Genomic DNA, 17,888 nt, shown 5'->3' on the forward strand with positions numbered 1-17,888 from the left:
CATTAAATTTCACCTGCTTCTTGTCCACCCAATCCACCAGCATACCTATGTGCTTTTGAAATTTCACACTACATTCCTCACAGTTCACAATGTTTTCTTGGCTCGTATCATCTGCAAATTTTGAAGTGGTGCTATGTACACCAAGGTGTAGGTCATTTGAAAAATAACTTAGTGTTATGAATCCCCTGGTTTGGGGGTCAGTTGTTAAAGTTTTCCTTGGATAGGCAATAAAACCCCAACGAGAAAAAAAGTAACTGCACCGAAGGCGAATGGCCAAAGTGCCCACTGAAACCTTTCCAGAAATAAAATGAAACGCAAAGAAACTCACATTCATCCTGGGTAAACCACCTTTTTGATTGCGGTCTGTCCCCTGTGAGGTAGGTAAGTATCCTTTCATCATTTTCTTATGAACATTCAATCTAACATTGATTTTCTTTTTATCATCAAATATTTCTTAGAATTTTCCAAGAAGGTTCATGGCCTCTGGTGTTGGTCAGAACAGCATGAGCAATCACTGCACAACATGGGATGAGAGAGGGTGATCACATCCCTTCATAATACGCACCAGGTGATCAAGGCTGTGGGCTGAAAACCATAGGAGGTGACTAAAGCTAATTAATGCTGTCCAGAGAACTGACTCCAGTGGAGGAAAAAAAATCAGTGAAGGTGCTAGGAGGGGCAAAGCAGGCCACAGATAACTAACTCATCCTTTATTTATGTGCTGATGCAACTCTTAATGAAAAGATTTGTAACAGCCAAACCACACCATTTCTGAATGTTATTCATGCCTCGGCATGGGTACCTATCAGAACTCATATGTACCACCTACCACCTAGCCTCTCCCCCTAGGTGGTAGCACGTTGCATCCAGCCAATGTCAGTTAATCAAAGCCTGTTTCTGTCTTACAGGAGTAGGCAATGTGAAACAGGAAACAAATGTCTGCCAGTAGAGGGCAGCCAATAACATTGTAATGTATGAGGTGACCCCATTTGAAGATATTGAGAGATGGGAAATAAGGGGTCTAAGTTCAACTGTGTGTAAGTGGCTGTGTTCTGAATGGGCTAAAAAACCAGCCTAAATTCCCAGCTCAGGGAACTTTCTTTCTTTTATTATTACCTGTTCATCCACACAAGCACTCGTATGCAATTCCACCTGCAGTTTTGCTCACTGCTCGGTGTTAGGGAAAATGCTGCCAGCTGTGATGTTCAGAGGAAGGCTCATCCAGTGCAAGCATGGAGAACTAAAACATGGGGCTAGAGTTTACCAGGCACCAGGATCCCCACATCACCTCAAACAGGATAAAAAGCCAAGTGGCATGCCTGCCCATGATCCAAATTACAACTCTGCATTAATGTAATGCTGGGTGCAGCAATGACCTTGAGGCAAGATTTCGGCCTGTAGTGTCAGAGTCTGGTTTAATGTGGGACATTTCTTTAATTCATTTGTAGGATTTGGGCATCGCTGGCTAGGCCAGCATTTATTGTCCATCCCGAATTGTCCTTGAGAAGGTGGTGGTGAGCTGACTTCTTGAACCGCTGCAGTCCATGTGGTATGGGTACAGCCACAGTTCTGTTATTGAAGGAGTTCCAGGGTTTTGACTCAGTGACAGGAGAATTTTAACCCAATGCCAGTACAGTACCACCCACACAGTGATATAATTAAACACATGAACCGCACCCAGCATCAGGCTAGTGTTTGACAGAGCCGTGTATACCAGTCAGCATGGAGACAGCTCCTAGCTAGTACCTTTTCCTGTATAATTGTTAGTAGTTCCAAGAGCTGATAAAGATTCACAGTTAACCTACATATGACTACAAGGACTTCTACAGACTTACTGAACCCTTCAACATGGTGGCAGCTTGTGGCAAAGCCCAAAATGTTACAGAAAATGCAGAGAAAAACTAAAATGTTGGAAGACTGAGAAAAAAATTCAGCAAAGTAGTCTGACCAGAAAAGAAGCTCCAAAAGCAGAGGCATAGAGGAAAAATCATAGAATCATAGAATCATAGAAACCCTACAGTGCAGAAGGAGGCCATTCGGCCCATCGAGTCTGCACCGGCCACAATCCCACCCAGGCCCTACCCCCACATATTTTACCCACTAACCCCTCTAACCTACGCATCCCAGGACTCTAAGGGGCAATTTTTTTAACCTGGCCAATCAACCTAACCCGCACATCTTTGGACTGTGGGAGGAAACCGGAGCACCCGGAGGAAACCCACGCAGACACGAGGAGAATGTGCAAACTCCACACTGACAGTGACCCGAGCCGGGAATCGAACCCAGGACCCTGGAGCTGTGAAGCAGCAGTGCTAACCACTGTGCTACCGTGCCGCCCATTATAGGCTTTGTTATTTTACCAGGATCTCCACAAATAATTGCACAACTATGTAATCCCCCTCTCTGTATTTTGTTGGCCAGCTGAAATGCTCGGGGCTCTGACTAATGAGTTGCATGGACAGTCTGCAAAGGGGTGGGAACATATTCTTCAACAGAACTTTTAACAGGAATTCACTGTTTTCCAGTCTGATCCCAATCTGGTATCAAACTTCCCGACTGGCCACTCCTGTGTATGGCTTCGCTTTCAGATCACCCCTGTCTGCCATTCCCACATGCACATGATTTGCAAAGAGCAGATTTATCTCAGCAAATCAATCAGGCGGTGGCACTCAGCCCAGGCAATTCCAACACAAGCAGCTCTCTTGTGTGGGTGTGCACAAGGAAATTAGGTCAAGGAAGCCAAATTACTGGATGGACAGTCAGACCGTGCCAACTGCTAATGGTCAATAGATTTGTTAACTTCAGAAAAACTGTATTGCAAAATGAATCTTAGTTCAGTTTTCAGTTACGCAGAAGGAATTGCATTTAGTGCTTCAATAAATAACATGTTACACCCAAAATATTCTTAGTCTTTCAAGGACTGTAATATTTCAGAGTAAAATTTTAAATAAAAGTTTCCACTTTATTTATTTCCGTAACGGGTTAAGAAACTATCTTTGGTTTCAATCAGTTCTCTACTTCACAACATGCACCGCTGGAAAGAGAAAAGAAAGCCTTTTTGCGTCTGAACAGAAAAGCACATCAGATCTTTTAGCACTGAAAAAAAGTATTTGTTGGTGATGTGTAGCTGAGAGAATTGCGTTCTCCTTCCGCATTCAAATATTACCATTCCAGAATGCCCATTTGGTAAGGGGCGCAGGAACCAGCTTTGGTTACAATATTCAAAAGTTTTAAAAAGAATTTCAAAAATTTGTGTTGCCCAAATTCCAACCAGCCTCATTTACAGACATGTGGAATAAATAGAGGGGGAGTATCCCAAAAAAAATAAATTGTGCATTAGCACCAACAGGATTATTGGACCTCAATACAAGAAGTTCCAGTTTTAGGACAAATGAATACATTATTAATTTCAAATGTAGTTTTACATAACCATAGATCTTTCTTACATTAAATCAATAGTGCACATTTAAAACAGGTTTTCCATGACCCAAACACCAGAAACACCAAAAGCTGAAACAAAAATATGCACTTCGATGAAGGAACACACCTTCCTTATAAAGCTATCCCCGTTTAAAGAGCTACCTGCATATATTTTATACATCAGGTCCACAACACTATTTGATGCTGTTATGAGCTGACTAAAGTGCCCAGCACTCAGTCAGCACATGTCCAGCGTCCCTGGGTAAAAACCTAGCCCTTACAGCACTAATAAAAAAAAATCATTTGAGAGAGCTTATATAAGGACAAGTGACATTACACTCTTTGCCCTTTAGGTTTTTATTAGCATCAGGATAGAAGGAGGAAAGGTGTAATGTTTGAGCCTGGACAGTGGTCAGATTACTCCATGATACAGTGGCCTCAATCATAGCTAGGCCTGATCTTATCCAAGCTCCACATATTCATTCAACTGAAGCTCATTGGATGGCAAGGTCATTAGGTCGAATTAAAGTCTCAGTGACATCAAACCAATGGCAATGTTCTTTTGTTGCCATTCCAACTCAAACAACTAACTTGTTTTGGTGCAGGGTTTGAACCACTGATCTTACTAGTTCCTATGGTACAGTGACATAGAACAGTGGTTAAGCACGCCATGTACTGTCATTGGAAAGGAATGCAAATTGTGGTCAAAATCCAGGGAAGTTCAGCTGCTTTTGCATCAGAGATAATTCATTATCTTCCTACAGTTTGCAGATTTTTAAAAATAGTAGCGCAAGACGACTAACATACAATAATGATATATATGTCACTGTAGTAAGTTAGAAGCTTCTAAATAAATCTGTTATAAGTGAATCATAACCTACCCCACAGAGGCAGTAAAACAGAGATGGTGCATGATCAATAAAACCCAGGTTTATATTTTTACAAGGTGAAAGGTTGCTCAAGGCAAAGTGGCTTTCAAAATATGATACATTCTTAAAATCACCAGGAAAAAATCTGCAGAGTCAGAAAATCTACCAGGGGTGAGCTAAATCTTTTAAAACTCCTGGCTACAGTAGGTCCTGAGAAACCTTAAAATAATTCAGAGTCAGAGGCGTAGTTTATATAAAAAAAACAATTCCAGAATGGGTGCCCGTCCGAGGTGGCTCTGAAATGGGAAAGAAAATAATTAAATATTGAGGGAGATTTGAGACTTCAAACTCAGCTGAGAATAAACAAAAGCCAGGATTCCACAAACCTGTGACTTTAAAGTAAAACATTGAGCCACAGAACTCTGAAGGCAGTCAATCCAGGTAGCCACTGATTAATTTTCTTCCCAAGCTAAGCATAATGGCCATTGTAGTGGAGCCCACCAAAACTGGCAAGTGCGGGAAATTGTTTTGTCTCCAAGGGAAAGGCAACACCATCTTGAAATTCAGAAAGCTCTTAAAACAATTTGGACTAATCCAAGGCTTAGAGCAACTGGGGACTTTGGAAGAAAAGATTAATAAGATACAGCAACACTTCAGGTTTGTATAAAAAATCAGGAGCAAAACAAAGAACAAAGAAAATTACAGCACAAGAACAGGCCCTTCGGCCCTCCAAGCCTGCACCGACCATGCTGCCCGACTGAACTGAAACCCTCTACCCTTCTGGGGACCATATCCCTCGATTCCCATCCTATTCACGTATTTGTCAAGATGCCCCTTAAATGTCACTATCTATCTGCTTCCACTATCTCCCCTGGCAGCGAGTTCCAGGCACCCACCACCCTCTGTGTAAAGAACTTGCCTCATACATCTCCTTTAAACCTTGCCTCTCGCACCTTAAACCTATGTCTCCTAGTAATTGACTCTTCCACCCTGGGAAAAATCTTCTGACTATCTACTCTGTCCATGCCTCTCATAATCTTGTGGACTTCTATCAGGTCACCCCTCAATCTCTGTTGTTCCAGTGAGAACAAACCAAGTTTCCCCAACCTCTCCTCATATCTAATGCCCTCTAGACCAGGCAACATCCTGGTATATCTTTTCTGTACCCTCTCCAAAGCCTCCACATCCTTCTGGTAGTATGGTGACCAGAATTGAACACTATTTTCCAAGTGCGGCCTAACTAAAGTTCTATAAAGCTGCAACATGACTTGCCAATTTTTAAGCTCAATGCCCTGGCCAATGAAGGCAAGCATGCCATATGCCTTCTTGACTATCTTCTCCACCTGCATTGCCACTTTCAGTGACCTGTGTACCTGTACACTCAGATCCCTCTGCCTATCAATACTCTGAAGGGTTCTGCCATTTACTGTATATTTCCTATCTGTATTAGACCTTCCAAAATGCATTACCTCACATTTGTCCAGATTAAACTCCATCTGCCATCTCTCCGCCCAAGTCTCCAACCGATCTATATCCTGTTGTATCCTCTGATGGTCCTCATCACTATCCGCAAATCCACCAACCTTTGTGTCGTCCGCAAACTTACTAATTAAACCAGTTACATTTTCCTCCAAATCATTTATATATATTACAAACAGCAAAGGTCCCAGCACTGATCCCTGAGGAACACCATTTGTTACAGCTCTCCATTCAGAAATGCACCCTTTCACTGCTATCCTCTGTCTCCTATGACCGAGTCAGTTCTGTATCCATCTTGCCAGAGCAGAGCAGGTTCTCACACTTTACTCATTAGGCCCAATTGTGGACCATATTATGCAAGACAGGGAAGCACTAAATTGTCTGCTAAATTTGAAGAACTACTAAAATCTTTCAACATTTATTTTAATCTGTGAAGCAATAAAATACTTAGAAGAGCTTGATTTAACAAGCGTGTCCAACAGTCAGGAGAATCTGATTCATTCATCAATGATCTGCACAGGTTAGCAGAAAGTTGTAAGTGTGGAGACTTACAAATCTGAATTAATCGGAGAGTTGATAGTGGTAGGAATCGTGGACGACAAACTCTCTGTCCTCATGCAAGCAAAGTAAGACCTAACCCTGGAAAAGGCAATCCAGATAGTTAGGCAGTCAGAACCCAGTGAGCAGCACAGAACCATTTTAACGCAAGAGGATCAATTGTGGTTCAGGGGCCAAGGTTCTGCTAGCTAAGCAACAAAGGGCACAGGTACACTCCAGGCCAGGGAAAGCAATACCTAAACCACAGTGACACAGTGGTTAGCACTGCTGCATCTCAGCGCCCGGGTTCAATTTCGGCCTTGGGTCTGTATGGAATTTGCACATTCTCCCTGTGTGGGTGTCCTCCGGTTGCTCTGGTTCCCTCCCACAGTCCAGTTAGATATGGATTGGCCATGGTAGATGTGTGGGATTACAGGGATAAGGTAGAGGGTAGGGCCTGGCTGGGATGCTATTTCAGAAAGTCAGTGCAGACTCAATGGGCTGGATGGCCTCTTTCTGTATCATAGGGATTCTATGATTCTGTGGTTCTTTTACGGGTGCAGGAAAACCTTCAATGGCCAGACCAGGCAACCACCCAGGAGGTAAACACAATGCCTTCAGCACAGGATTTATAGAAGAGTGACCAGAAGTTCAATGAGCCTCAGATAGCGGCTCAGATGATGGTACAACAGATCAACACTGTAATCACCAAACATACGCTGCATGTCAAATGCTGGAGCGTGGTAGCAGCTGTCCATTGCTGACAGCAGACATCGTGGTGAGCATATCACTCAACCTTTTCAAGTCAAAGAACTCAAATTAATTTGTAGAACATGATTTCCCTTTCAGAAACCATGTTGACTCTGCTTGATTACCTTGAATTTATCTAAAGTGCCCTGTTATAACATCTTTAAGAATAGCTCCTAGCATTCAGGGAACTGTCAACATGCCATCACACTTCAGCAGTTCAACATCCCTGAGCTTTTTGTTCCAGGAGCAGATTTAAGGATTAGTTAAGTATATCCCCTTTAAATTTGGCTCATGCCACATATGAGGAAGCACAAGAACACTACAACGAGAGCAACATGACCATCAAGTAAGCCATCAGCATACTGAAAATATTCTTCAGCTACCGAGGTATATCTGGAGGTGCCCTTCAGTACTCACCAGTGGAGAGTATCCAGAATAATAGTGATGAGCTGCATCGTACGCAGCATTGTGCATCTGCGTGGACGACAGGTGGAAGAGGATGATGGGGCACCTGACTTATCTTCAAGGCAGAGGAATAGAAGGAAGAAGAGGATGAAAACGGAGCACTCATTGCCTGATCAGTTGCTTTCATTGCCGCCTGGGATGTCAGGATTGCCACAATGTCGCAAAGGGTCAGTTATGTAGAACATTAAAAAAAAAGAAATCCTGCTGTCTGCTTCTACCATCAGGATAACACCCTGCTTCCAACCACCCACTCCCACCATCCAACCTTTCAATCAAATCGTCACCTGCCCATTACATACCTAATGGTTCCCAGCAGGTAATGATGACCATTTTGAGAGAAATGAAAGAAAGAGTGTGGGAGGCAATAAGGAGTAAGTTATGGAACTGGTGCTAATTATAAAACTTAAATAGGTATTTTTATAAAGGAAGCTAAATAACAATACATTTTGTTAAATACCGATGTACACACCTTTGATGAATCACAATTACTTCAACCTGTGCTTCCTATTTCCTCTATCTGATGCATCCTGTGCAGCTTCAGCAGGGGTAGAGGTAGATTGCTGAGATTCCTGCCTTGATTGTTGAGATGTACGCACACTGGCTTTTGGAATGCTTGAATGCTCCACCAAAAGTTGTTGCATTTGCACCTTTGCAAGGGCAGACTTGGCCATCGACGGAGATGAGACAATGGTTGTAATTCTCTGGCCGTTCATGCCGGTGGGATTCTCTGTTCCCATTGGTAATGCACTCCATGCCTTGAGTTTTGTGCTGGTGTGGGGTGGCTTCAATGGGAATTCCCGTTGACAGCGATGGAGCCAGAGGATCCTGCCACCAGCATGCCGCCTCCCACTGCTAAGAAAAATGCTGAGGGGAGGCCAGAGAATCTCGACCAGTGTGTCAGACTGGCTAGGATTAGGCAGGGAGTAGATGAGAATTGGAAATATCTTGAGTGGAGTTCACATTCAAATGCTCTTTCTCTCCTTCATCACTCTTCTGGGCAAGTGCTTTGGAGGAAAGAATGGTGAAGAGCCTGAGGGGCTGAGCAGGAGAATTCATAGATCATAGAAACCCTACAGTACAGAAAGAGGCCATTCGGCCCACCAAGTCTGCACCGACCACAAACCCACCCAGGCCCTACCCCCATATCCCTACATATTTACCCACTAATCCCTCTAACCTACGCATCTCAGAACACTAAGGGCAATTTTTTTTAGCATGGCCAATCAACCTAACCCGCACATCTTTGGACTGTGGGAGGAAACCAGAGCACCCGGAGGAAACCCACGCAGACACGAGGAGAATGTGCAAACTCCACACAGACAGTGACCCAAGCCAGGAATCGAACCTAGGTCCCTGGAGCTGTGAAGCAGCAGTGCTAACCACTGTGCTACCATGCCGCTCCAACCACTGTGCTACCGTGCCGCCCCATTCTGAAGCCTAGGGCCCAGCTAGCTGAACGCATTGCCATCAATGCTGCAACAGTTAAAATTATGGGTGTACAAGAGGCCAGAATTAGTGGAGTAAAGACAACTCAAAGGGACACAAGGTTGCAGGAGGTTAGAGATATTCCAGGTTGTTTCAGAGATTCTTATTTGGTTTCTTATTTGGTTTCTTACTCTAAATGAAATCTTACTGGAGACCCTGTGCAGCATTTCACTGCCAGCATCACATTGGCACATTCAGGAGGTGACCGATGCCCTTTACGGGAGGGCCCATCATTATGTAAATTTTGTTCCAGGTAAGGATGGCCAAGTTTAGAGAATCACAAGCTTCACAGCTACCTCTAGATTCCCAAGAGTGCAGGGAGCAATAGAATGCAACCTATCTGGGCTCCCTGGCAGCTGCCCTTGATGTTCATCAACTTGCAAGAGCTTCCATTCCATCAACATACAGTTGGTATGTGACCATCAAAAGCACATCCTGCTTGTTTGTGCACAGTTCCCTGGGAGTTGCCATGACTCCTACATCCTCAGTCACTCCCAGGTGCCTGGGATGTTTGGAGGGCCAGAAAGTCTGCAGGGATGGTTGCTAGGAATAAGGGCGACCCACTTAAACAGCGGCTCATGATTCTGGTGTGTCACCCTCAGGTCTTTAGAAATTATTGAAGCCAAAGAATACCTACAGTGCAGAAGGAGAATTGAATCTGCATGACTCTCTGAAAGAGCATCTTACCCAAGCCCAAAACCCAGCCTGTCCCAATAACCCTGCACGTTTACCGTGGCCAATCCACCTAATCTACTCAGCTTGGGACACTAAGGGACAATTTAATGTGGCTAATCCACCTAACCTGCACATCTTTGGACTGTGTGAGGAAACCGGAGCACCCAGAAAAAATCCACGCAGACACAGGGAGAATGTGCAAACTCCACATAGTCACCCAAGGCCAGAATTGAACACCGGGTCACTGGCACTGTGAGGTAGCAGTGTTAACCACTGTGCCACTGTGCTGCCCAAATTTATCTTTATTAGCATGTAGAACTATTTACAATATACAGTAGAGACCACAGGCCCTACTTTACCATCGCGTTGCTCCTGTTTTCGGGCACGAAAACTTGGGAAAGTCGGGCATAAGGCAAGTAGCGTGATCCATGCCCACCTCCGCGCCGGTTCCCCCTTTACCAAGGCCCAAAAATGGCCACTATTGGGACTGCATCCGAAACGGGCTCGACTTGCAGATATTTAAATCAACTTAATGGGCCTAACAACCCTTCCCTATCTCATTTGAATTGCTGTTGGAGCGGTGTGCTCTATTTCCGGGGCAGTTTCATCCTTTTTTTCCATTCTTTCATGTTGGACCTGTTACGACTGAGATGGGAGGAGTGCACTGTCGATGTCTCCTTCCATTACTCCAAGGGTCACAACATATATTTAAGTGATTTTTCCAGCTTGTAATATGCCCAAATATGTGCTTTACCTATTAACCTCAGAATGAGCACTCAGTGCCCAGGTTTAGAACATAGAACATAGAAAAAATACAGCACAACAGGCCCTTCGGCCCACAAGTTGCGCCGGTCATGTCCCTACCTACGTAGGCTTATATATAGGCTTACCTATAACCCTCAATCCTGTTAAGTTCCATGTACTCATCCAGAAGTCTCTTAAAAGACCCTATCGAGTTTGCCTCCACCACCACTGACGGCAGCCGATTCCACTCACCCACCACCCTCTGAGTAAAAAACTTACCCCTGACATCTCCTCTGTACCTACCTTAAACCTGTGTCCTCTCATAGCAGCCATTTCAGCCCTGGGAAAAAGCCTCCGAGAATCCACCCGTTCTATACCTCTCAACATCTTGTACACCTCTATCAGGTCACGTCTCATCCTTCGTCTCTCCAAGGAGAAAAGACCGAGCTCCCTCAACCTATCCTCATAAGGCATGACAACCAATCCAGGCAACATCCTTGTAAATCTTCTCTGCACCCTTTCAATCATTTCCACATCCCTCCTGTAATGAGGCGACCAGAACTGAGCACAGTACTCCAAGTGGGATCTGACGAGGGTCTTATAAAGCTGCATCATTATCTCCCGACTCCTAAACTCAATCCCTCGATTGATGAAGGCCAGCACACCATACGCCTTCTTAACCACCTCCTCTACCTGCGAGGCCGATTTAAGAGTCGTATGGACCCGGACCCCAAAGTCCTTCTGATCCTCTATGCTGCTAAGAGTCTTACCCTTGATATTATACTCCTTTATCCCATTTGACCTGCCAAAATGGACCACTACACATTTATCCGGGTTGAAGTCCATCTGCCACTTCTCCGCCCAGTCTTGCATCCTATCTATGCCACGCTGCAGCTCCTGACATCCCTCCAAACTATCCACAACACCACCAACCTTCGTGTCGTCGGCAAACTTACCAACCTATCCCTCCACTTCCTCATCCAGGTCATTTATGAAAATGACAAACAGCAAGGGTCCCAGAACAGATCCCTGGGGCACTCCACTGGTGACCGACCTTCATTCAGAAAAAGACCCATCTACAACCACTCTCTGCCTTCTGCAGGCAAGCCAGTTCTGGATCCACAAGGCAACAGTTCCTTGGATCCCATGCCCTCTCACTTTCTCGAGAAGTCTTGCATGGGGGACCTTATCAAACGCTTTGCTGAAGTCCATGTAAACCACATCTACCGCTTTTCCTTCGTCAATGTGTTTAGTCACATTTTCAAAGAACTCCACCAGGCTCGTAAGGCACGATTTGCCTTTGACAAAGCTGTGCTGACTACTTTTGAGCGTACTAAACTTCTTTAAATGTTTATAAATCCTGTCCCTCAGGATCTTCTCCATCAACTTACCAACTACTGAGGTTAGACTCACCGGTCGGTAATTTCCTGGGCTATCCCTATCCCCTTTCTTGAAAATAGGAACCACATCCGCAATCCTCCAATCCTCCGGAACCTCTCCCGTCTCCATCGACGACGCAAAGATCATCGCCAGAGGCTCTGCAATCTCTTCCCTCACCTCCCACAGTAACCTGGGGTACATCCCATCCGCTCCTGGCGACTTATCTATCTTGATGCTATTCAAAATCTCCAACACATCCTCTTTCTTAATGTCCACATACTCAATCTTTTCAGTCTGCCTCAATCCTGTAGTACAACCACCCAGGCCTTTTTCCACTGTGAATACCGAGGTAAAATATTCATTAAGCACCTCTGCTATTTCTTCCGGTTCTGTACAGACTTTCTCACCTTCACCTTTTATAGGTCCTATTCCTTCACATCTCATCCTTTTACTCTTCACATATTTATAGAAAGCCTTAGGGTTCTCCTTAATCTCACCTGCCAAGGCCTTCTCGTGACCCCTTCTGGCTCTCCTAATTTCTATCTTAAGTCCCTTCCTACAAGCCGTATACTCATCTGGATCCCTATCATCGCCTAGCTCTCCTTGTACGCTTTCCTTTTCTTTTTGATGAGGTTCAGCGCAGCTTTCATGCACCACGAACCTACCAAAACCTCCCTGTCACATCGGAACGTTGTCATGCAGAACTCAAGACAAACATTCCTTGAAAATCTGCCACCTTACTTTGGTACTTTTCCTCGAGAATACCTCCTTCCAATTTACGCCTCTAATCTCCTGCCTGATGGCTTCATATTTCCCCTTACTCCAGATAAATACTTTCCTAGCTTGCCTGATCCTATCTCTTTCCAATGCTAGCGTAAAGGAGATAGAGTTATGATCACTATCCCCAAGATGCTCCCCCACTGAGAGATCCGGCAACTGTCCAGGCTCATTAGCCAGTACCAGATCGAGTACAGCCTCTCCTCTTGTAGGCTTATCCACATGCTGTGTCAGGAAACCCTCCTGAACACACCTAACAAACTCCTCCCCATCCAAACCCCTTACCCTAGGGATATTCCAATCGATGTTTGGGAAATTAAAGTCTCCCATCACGACAATCCTGTTATTACTACATCTCTCCAGGGTCTGTTTCCCTATCTGCTCCTTAACATCCCTGTTACTATTGGGCGGCCTGTAGAAAACACCCAGCAAAGTTATCGACCCCTTCCCGCTCCGAACTTCCACCCACAGAGACTCCGTAGACAATCCCTCCACGGCTTCCACCTTCTCTACAGCTGTGACACTATCCCTGATCAGTCATGCTACTTCCCTCCGCCCCCCCCCCCCCCCCCCCCCCCCCCCCGCCCCCCCCCTCTTTTGCCTCCCTCTCTGTCCTTTCTGAAACATCTGAAATCCGGCACCTGAAGTATCCAGTCCTGTCCCTGTCCCCAAGTCTCCGTAATGGCCACCACATCACACTTCCAAGCATCGATCCACACTCTAAGCTCATCCACTTTATTCACTACACTCCTGGCGTTAAAATAGACACATCTCAAACCTTTGGTCTGAGCTCTCCCCTTCTCCATCACCCGTCTATTCTCCCTCTTACACTGTCTACAATCCTTCTCTATTTGTGGGCTAACCTCCTCGCTCTCAGTCACCTCATCACGATTCCCTCCCCCCAACCTTTCTTCAATAAACAACAAAATTATTTGTTTGTTATAAAACCAGGCTTGTCAAGTAGAAAGGCAAAGCTTATTAACCTACCATATGAAACATGAAAGTGTAATAATTATTCTTTGTAAATATGCTAATACACACAAACACACAAAGTAAAAGGCTTGATGGTGAAGTCCTTCAAATGGCATCTGGTTTCTCAGCAGTGATTGGGGAAACAATTGATGATTCTTGAATTATCTTTTAGGCAACTTTGAGGAAAACAGACACTCAATTTTGGCATGTAGAGCAGCCTAGGACCAATATCAATCACATCTGGGTTTAGACTGGTTCTGAAGCTTCAAGAACTGGTATGCTCTTTGCCCAAGCACTTGGGCCAGGATTCTAAGTTCTCAACGTGCTGAAAAATGTGAATAATTCCCGTTGTTTCTTTTAGTGTACTTTCCAGAGCGAATCTCTAACACTCTGAGCACTGCAGAATGCCTCAGCAGGATTCAGTCTGGTAAGCAGGAGGTGGGGACTATTCCCACTCAAGGGGCCAGCAGCATGGTACTGAGTGGGCCACTGTGCATGCGCTGATCAGTCAGAGCGGCGATTGGCACATGTGCAGTGGCCCCCCCCCCCATTGCCCGCCTTCCTATCGCTGGCCTTTCTGATCAGTGGCGCGCCCCGCAAACCCCCAATCGCTGGCCTCCCGGACCTCCCTGGGCCAGTCACTATATTCCCCAACCCTTGGGCAGTCCTGATCGCTCCCCACCGCTGCCCCTGTCCAGCTCCCCCGCCCCCGACAGTCCCGACCCACTCCCCCCAACCCAATGGCCAGCCCCGATAGCCCTCACTTCCTCCCTCACCTACTAATTCCCTTGCAGAGTGGCAACAGGTTCCTCCCCAAAATGGCCCTGACCACAGTAGAGTCCGCCACCTCTTGCCCCACCCCTTGGCACTGCCCTGTGCCAGATGGACAGTGCCATGGCGCCCGGTGGGCAGTACCAGTTTGCCCAGTGGACAATGCTCGGGTGCCAGGCTTGCACTGCCCAAGGGGCACCACCACTTATCCCTGACCTCTCTGGAAGGCCTCAATTTCCTCTGTTCCCTCCAGCGAGGTGCGGTGCCTGTTCCCCATTAGTGGGCGGCAGTCGGAAGCACTGCTGGAGGGAGCCACTCCCAGCAGGGAGCAGGTAGATGCGAGCGCGTCTGGAGAATACCGTCCCGGGCCTGCTAATCATATTGAAATGCTTTTTCCAGCGATTTCCAGCATGGAGCTGATTACACTAAAAGAACCTAGCCTGAGAGACGCATGGAGGCCCGGGTGCCCAGCGGGATGCCTATGAAACAGCCGCCGCTGATGTCTCCAGGCCTGCTGTGCTACACAAGCAGGGTAGAGGCCTTGACATTTCTGGCTCCTCTGTCAAGCAAAACCATCGCTTGTTCAGAGTTTTCCAGGCAGAGTTTTATTTTCAAAGCTGTAATGTACAGGGTGAAACTTTGATAACACAGTCCCATCAGGGTTAAGTGGTTTCCAGCTTCTTTAAAACTATTTGGTTATCTTTTCTTGAAAATGCTAGCCGGGATTCTCCAAAAACATTCTAAGTGTCGAATTCACATAAAAACTGGAGTAACATCCGTTGGTACTTTTAGCGGGATTTTCAAAATGAATCTTCCACACTCCAAGCACTGCAGAGTGCCCTAGTGAGATTCACGTTGAAAATCTGGGGGCAGGGCCTATTCCCACTGGAGAGCCGGCAGCATAGCGCTGAGTGAGCCACTGCGCATGCGCCGATCTGTCAGAGTGGAGATTGATGCATGCATAGTAGCACCACACTGCCAGCCTCCCAATCGTTGGCCAACTCAATCGCTGCTCAGCCCAGTGACCCCACATTGCTAACCACGTGACCCCACCACCCACCGAAAGCTGGCCTCCCGGATGTCTCTGGGCCAGCCCTAACCACCCCCCCGCCCATCTTGATCTCCATGAGCCTCCCTCCCCTACCCCTCAGCAGTCCTGGTCTCAATGATGCCCTTCATGCTGGCGGTCCTGACCCCACTAACCCGCCAGTGGTCCTGATCCCTCCCCCCCAGACCCTCCCCCTGCCAGACGCCCCAACAGTCCAAGCAGCCCCCCACACCTCCTGCCACCCCCCTCCCCCCCAATAATGGCCGGCCCCGATCAGCCCCTTCCCTCCCTCTGCCATTGATCCCTCTGCAGAGTGGCTCCTGGACCCCTATCCCCATAGGTCCTGCCTCCCAATAGGCCCCACTGCCTCTGGACCCACCCTCTTGGTATTTCCCAATGTCCGGTGGGCAGTGCCAAGGTGCCCTTTAGACATTGCGACTTTGCCCCTGGGGCAGTGCCAGTGGGTCAGGCTGGCACGGCCAGTTTGGCAATGACCGGGGGCAACCCCCCTTACCCTTGACCTCCTGGGTGGCCTCTATGAACCCCCTTCCCTCCAGCGGAGTCAGGTCTCTAGCTCCCCATTGGTGTAAATCCTGCAGAAGTGAACCATTCCTGGTGTGGAGGAGGTGGGGGGAGAGGCTAGTGGGCCCAGAGACTTCAGTCCCAGTCCCAGGAAGATTTTAATATTCAAATGACGCTGGAAATCCAGGGCCCGGAGATGCACGGAAACCATGGTGCCCAGCGGGAAGCCTGCTAAATGACCTGCGCTAATGTCTCCCGCTTGGGCAGCACAGCGGGCTGGGAGAATGGCCCACACTGTCTTTTCCATGAACTGCAACAACTAGTCCCTGCATTAACCCTTCAAGGGACCATGTCTTACAAATAGCACAAATTCTTCCACAATGTTCTTAGTCCTTGAAGATGAAGATGCATCCTGTTTACTTCATTCTCTAGGAGAGGTCTGTCAGCATTGATTGATTGGTACGTTTGAGAGTGTAGAGTGCACCTGATTCTCATGGAGTGCACCAGCCCATTTCTCTTGTTCTACTGAGATACTTGCATGTATCATTGAAAGGATACATTAGGTTGCTGAGGCCAGCTCAGTAAATTTATTGAGATAGCATTTAAACGATGCAGCATAGTTTGGAACAATCTATTAGGAGTTATTTTGAAGAATTTTAAGAGTAAGAACGGTGGTTCGGGAGCACTTCGGAGGTTGGACCAACTTCACACTCACACCTCTGGATCTCACGTGACTCAGTCACACAAGTTAACGACTAATTTGGAACAAGAACAGAGGGTACAATCTTCCAAACAGAGTGTTATTCAGGTGAGAAATACTGCTGGAAACTTCTTGGCTTCACAGATGTCTTTTCTTATCTAAGTTATCGTGACTCTGTGCAATTTCAGATTGCTGGAGAGGATTACACAGCCAGCTGGAGGGGCGGGGCCTAAACATTCCAGCAGCGCCAGGAATCTGAGATCAAAGGGTATCCAATCTCAAAATTAAATTTCAAATTTAATTCCTCTCCCATGGACATGGAACTTCCCAGCCTCAATGGATATCCCACCCCCTCACCCCCTCAATGGACATCAGGACCCCTGGCGGATAAGGAAATAATGCTCATCCCCCACAGGCAGAAGTGGACCCCCATAATAGAGAAGGATGACCCCCCCCCGGCACTGTCCCTGCCAGTGCCACCCAGCCAATGCCCCCTACCAGTGCCAGGGATACTGCTTGGGGACCCTGGCAGGCAGCACTGCCATGGAGCAATGCCCAGTCATGTCCCTTAACCCCCAAGGGTTACAGACACCTCCATGCCCCCGGTGTGGTCATCTAGTGGAAAACTAGTAGTGAATCATGCCGATGTGACGTCACGCTGCCGGGGGGAAGAAACGCCATGAGCAGCCATTACCCCCCGTAATTACATGTAAATTTATTAAAGCATATAGAAATCATGTTCACGCACCTTCTGAGCATGAACCTGTTTATGTCACTGGCAGGGGGTGGGGAAGATCTCAAACTGAGATCATGCCAGCGCAAATCTCATTTCTAGCCACTTGCAAGATTTAACGGCCATTATAGGATTTGCATCCATGGCTGATGGGGCTGCTAGATCGTGCAGTTCGGCTGTAGTGCTGGTCGGTGGTTGCTGCACTGAATCATTTCTTGCGGTGTGGACAAACATTGTTTTTCTCTCCTGGTTTCTTTCACTTCTTTTGTGTAGCATGTGCTTTGAACAAAAAGGAGCTGTTGGATGTACAGTGCTTTGATTTACAGAAGGCATTTGATATGGTGCGGTCGCACAGTGGTTAGCACTGCTGCTTCACAGCGCCAGGGACCTGGGTTCAATTCCCGGCTTGGGTCACTATCTGCATGGAGTTTGCAAGTTTTCCCCGTGTCTGCATGGGTTTCCTCCGGGTGCTTGTTTCCTCTCACAGTCTGAAAGCCGTGCTGGTTAGGTGCATTGGTCGTGCTAAATTCTCCCTCAATGTACCCGAACAGGCACCGGACT

This window comes from Mustelus asterias, chromosome 17 (assembly GCF_964213995.1).
Source record: "Mustelus asterias chromosome 17, sMusAst1.hap1.1, whole genome shotgun sequence".
Classification (NCBI taxonomy): domain Eukaryota; kingdom Metazoa; phylum Chordata; class Chondrichthyes; order Carcharhiniformes; family Triakidae; genus Mustelus; species Mustelus asterias.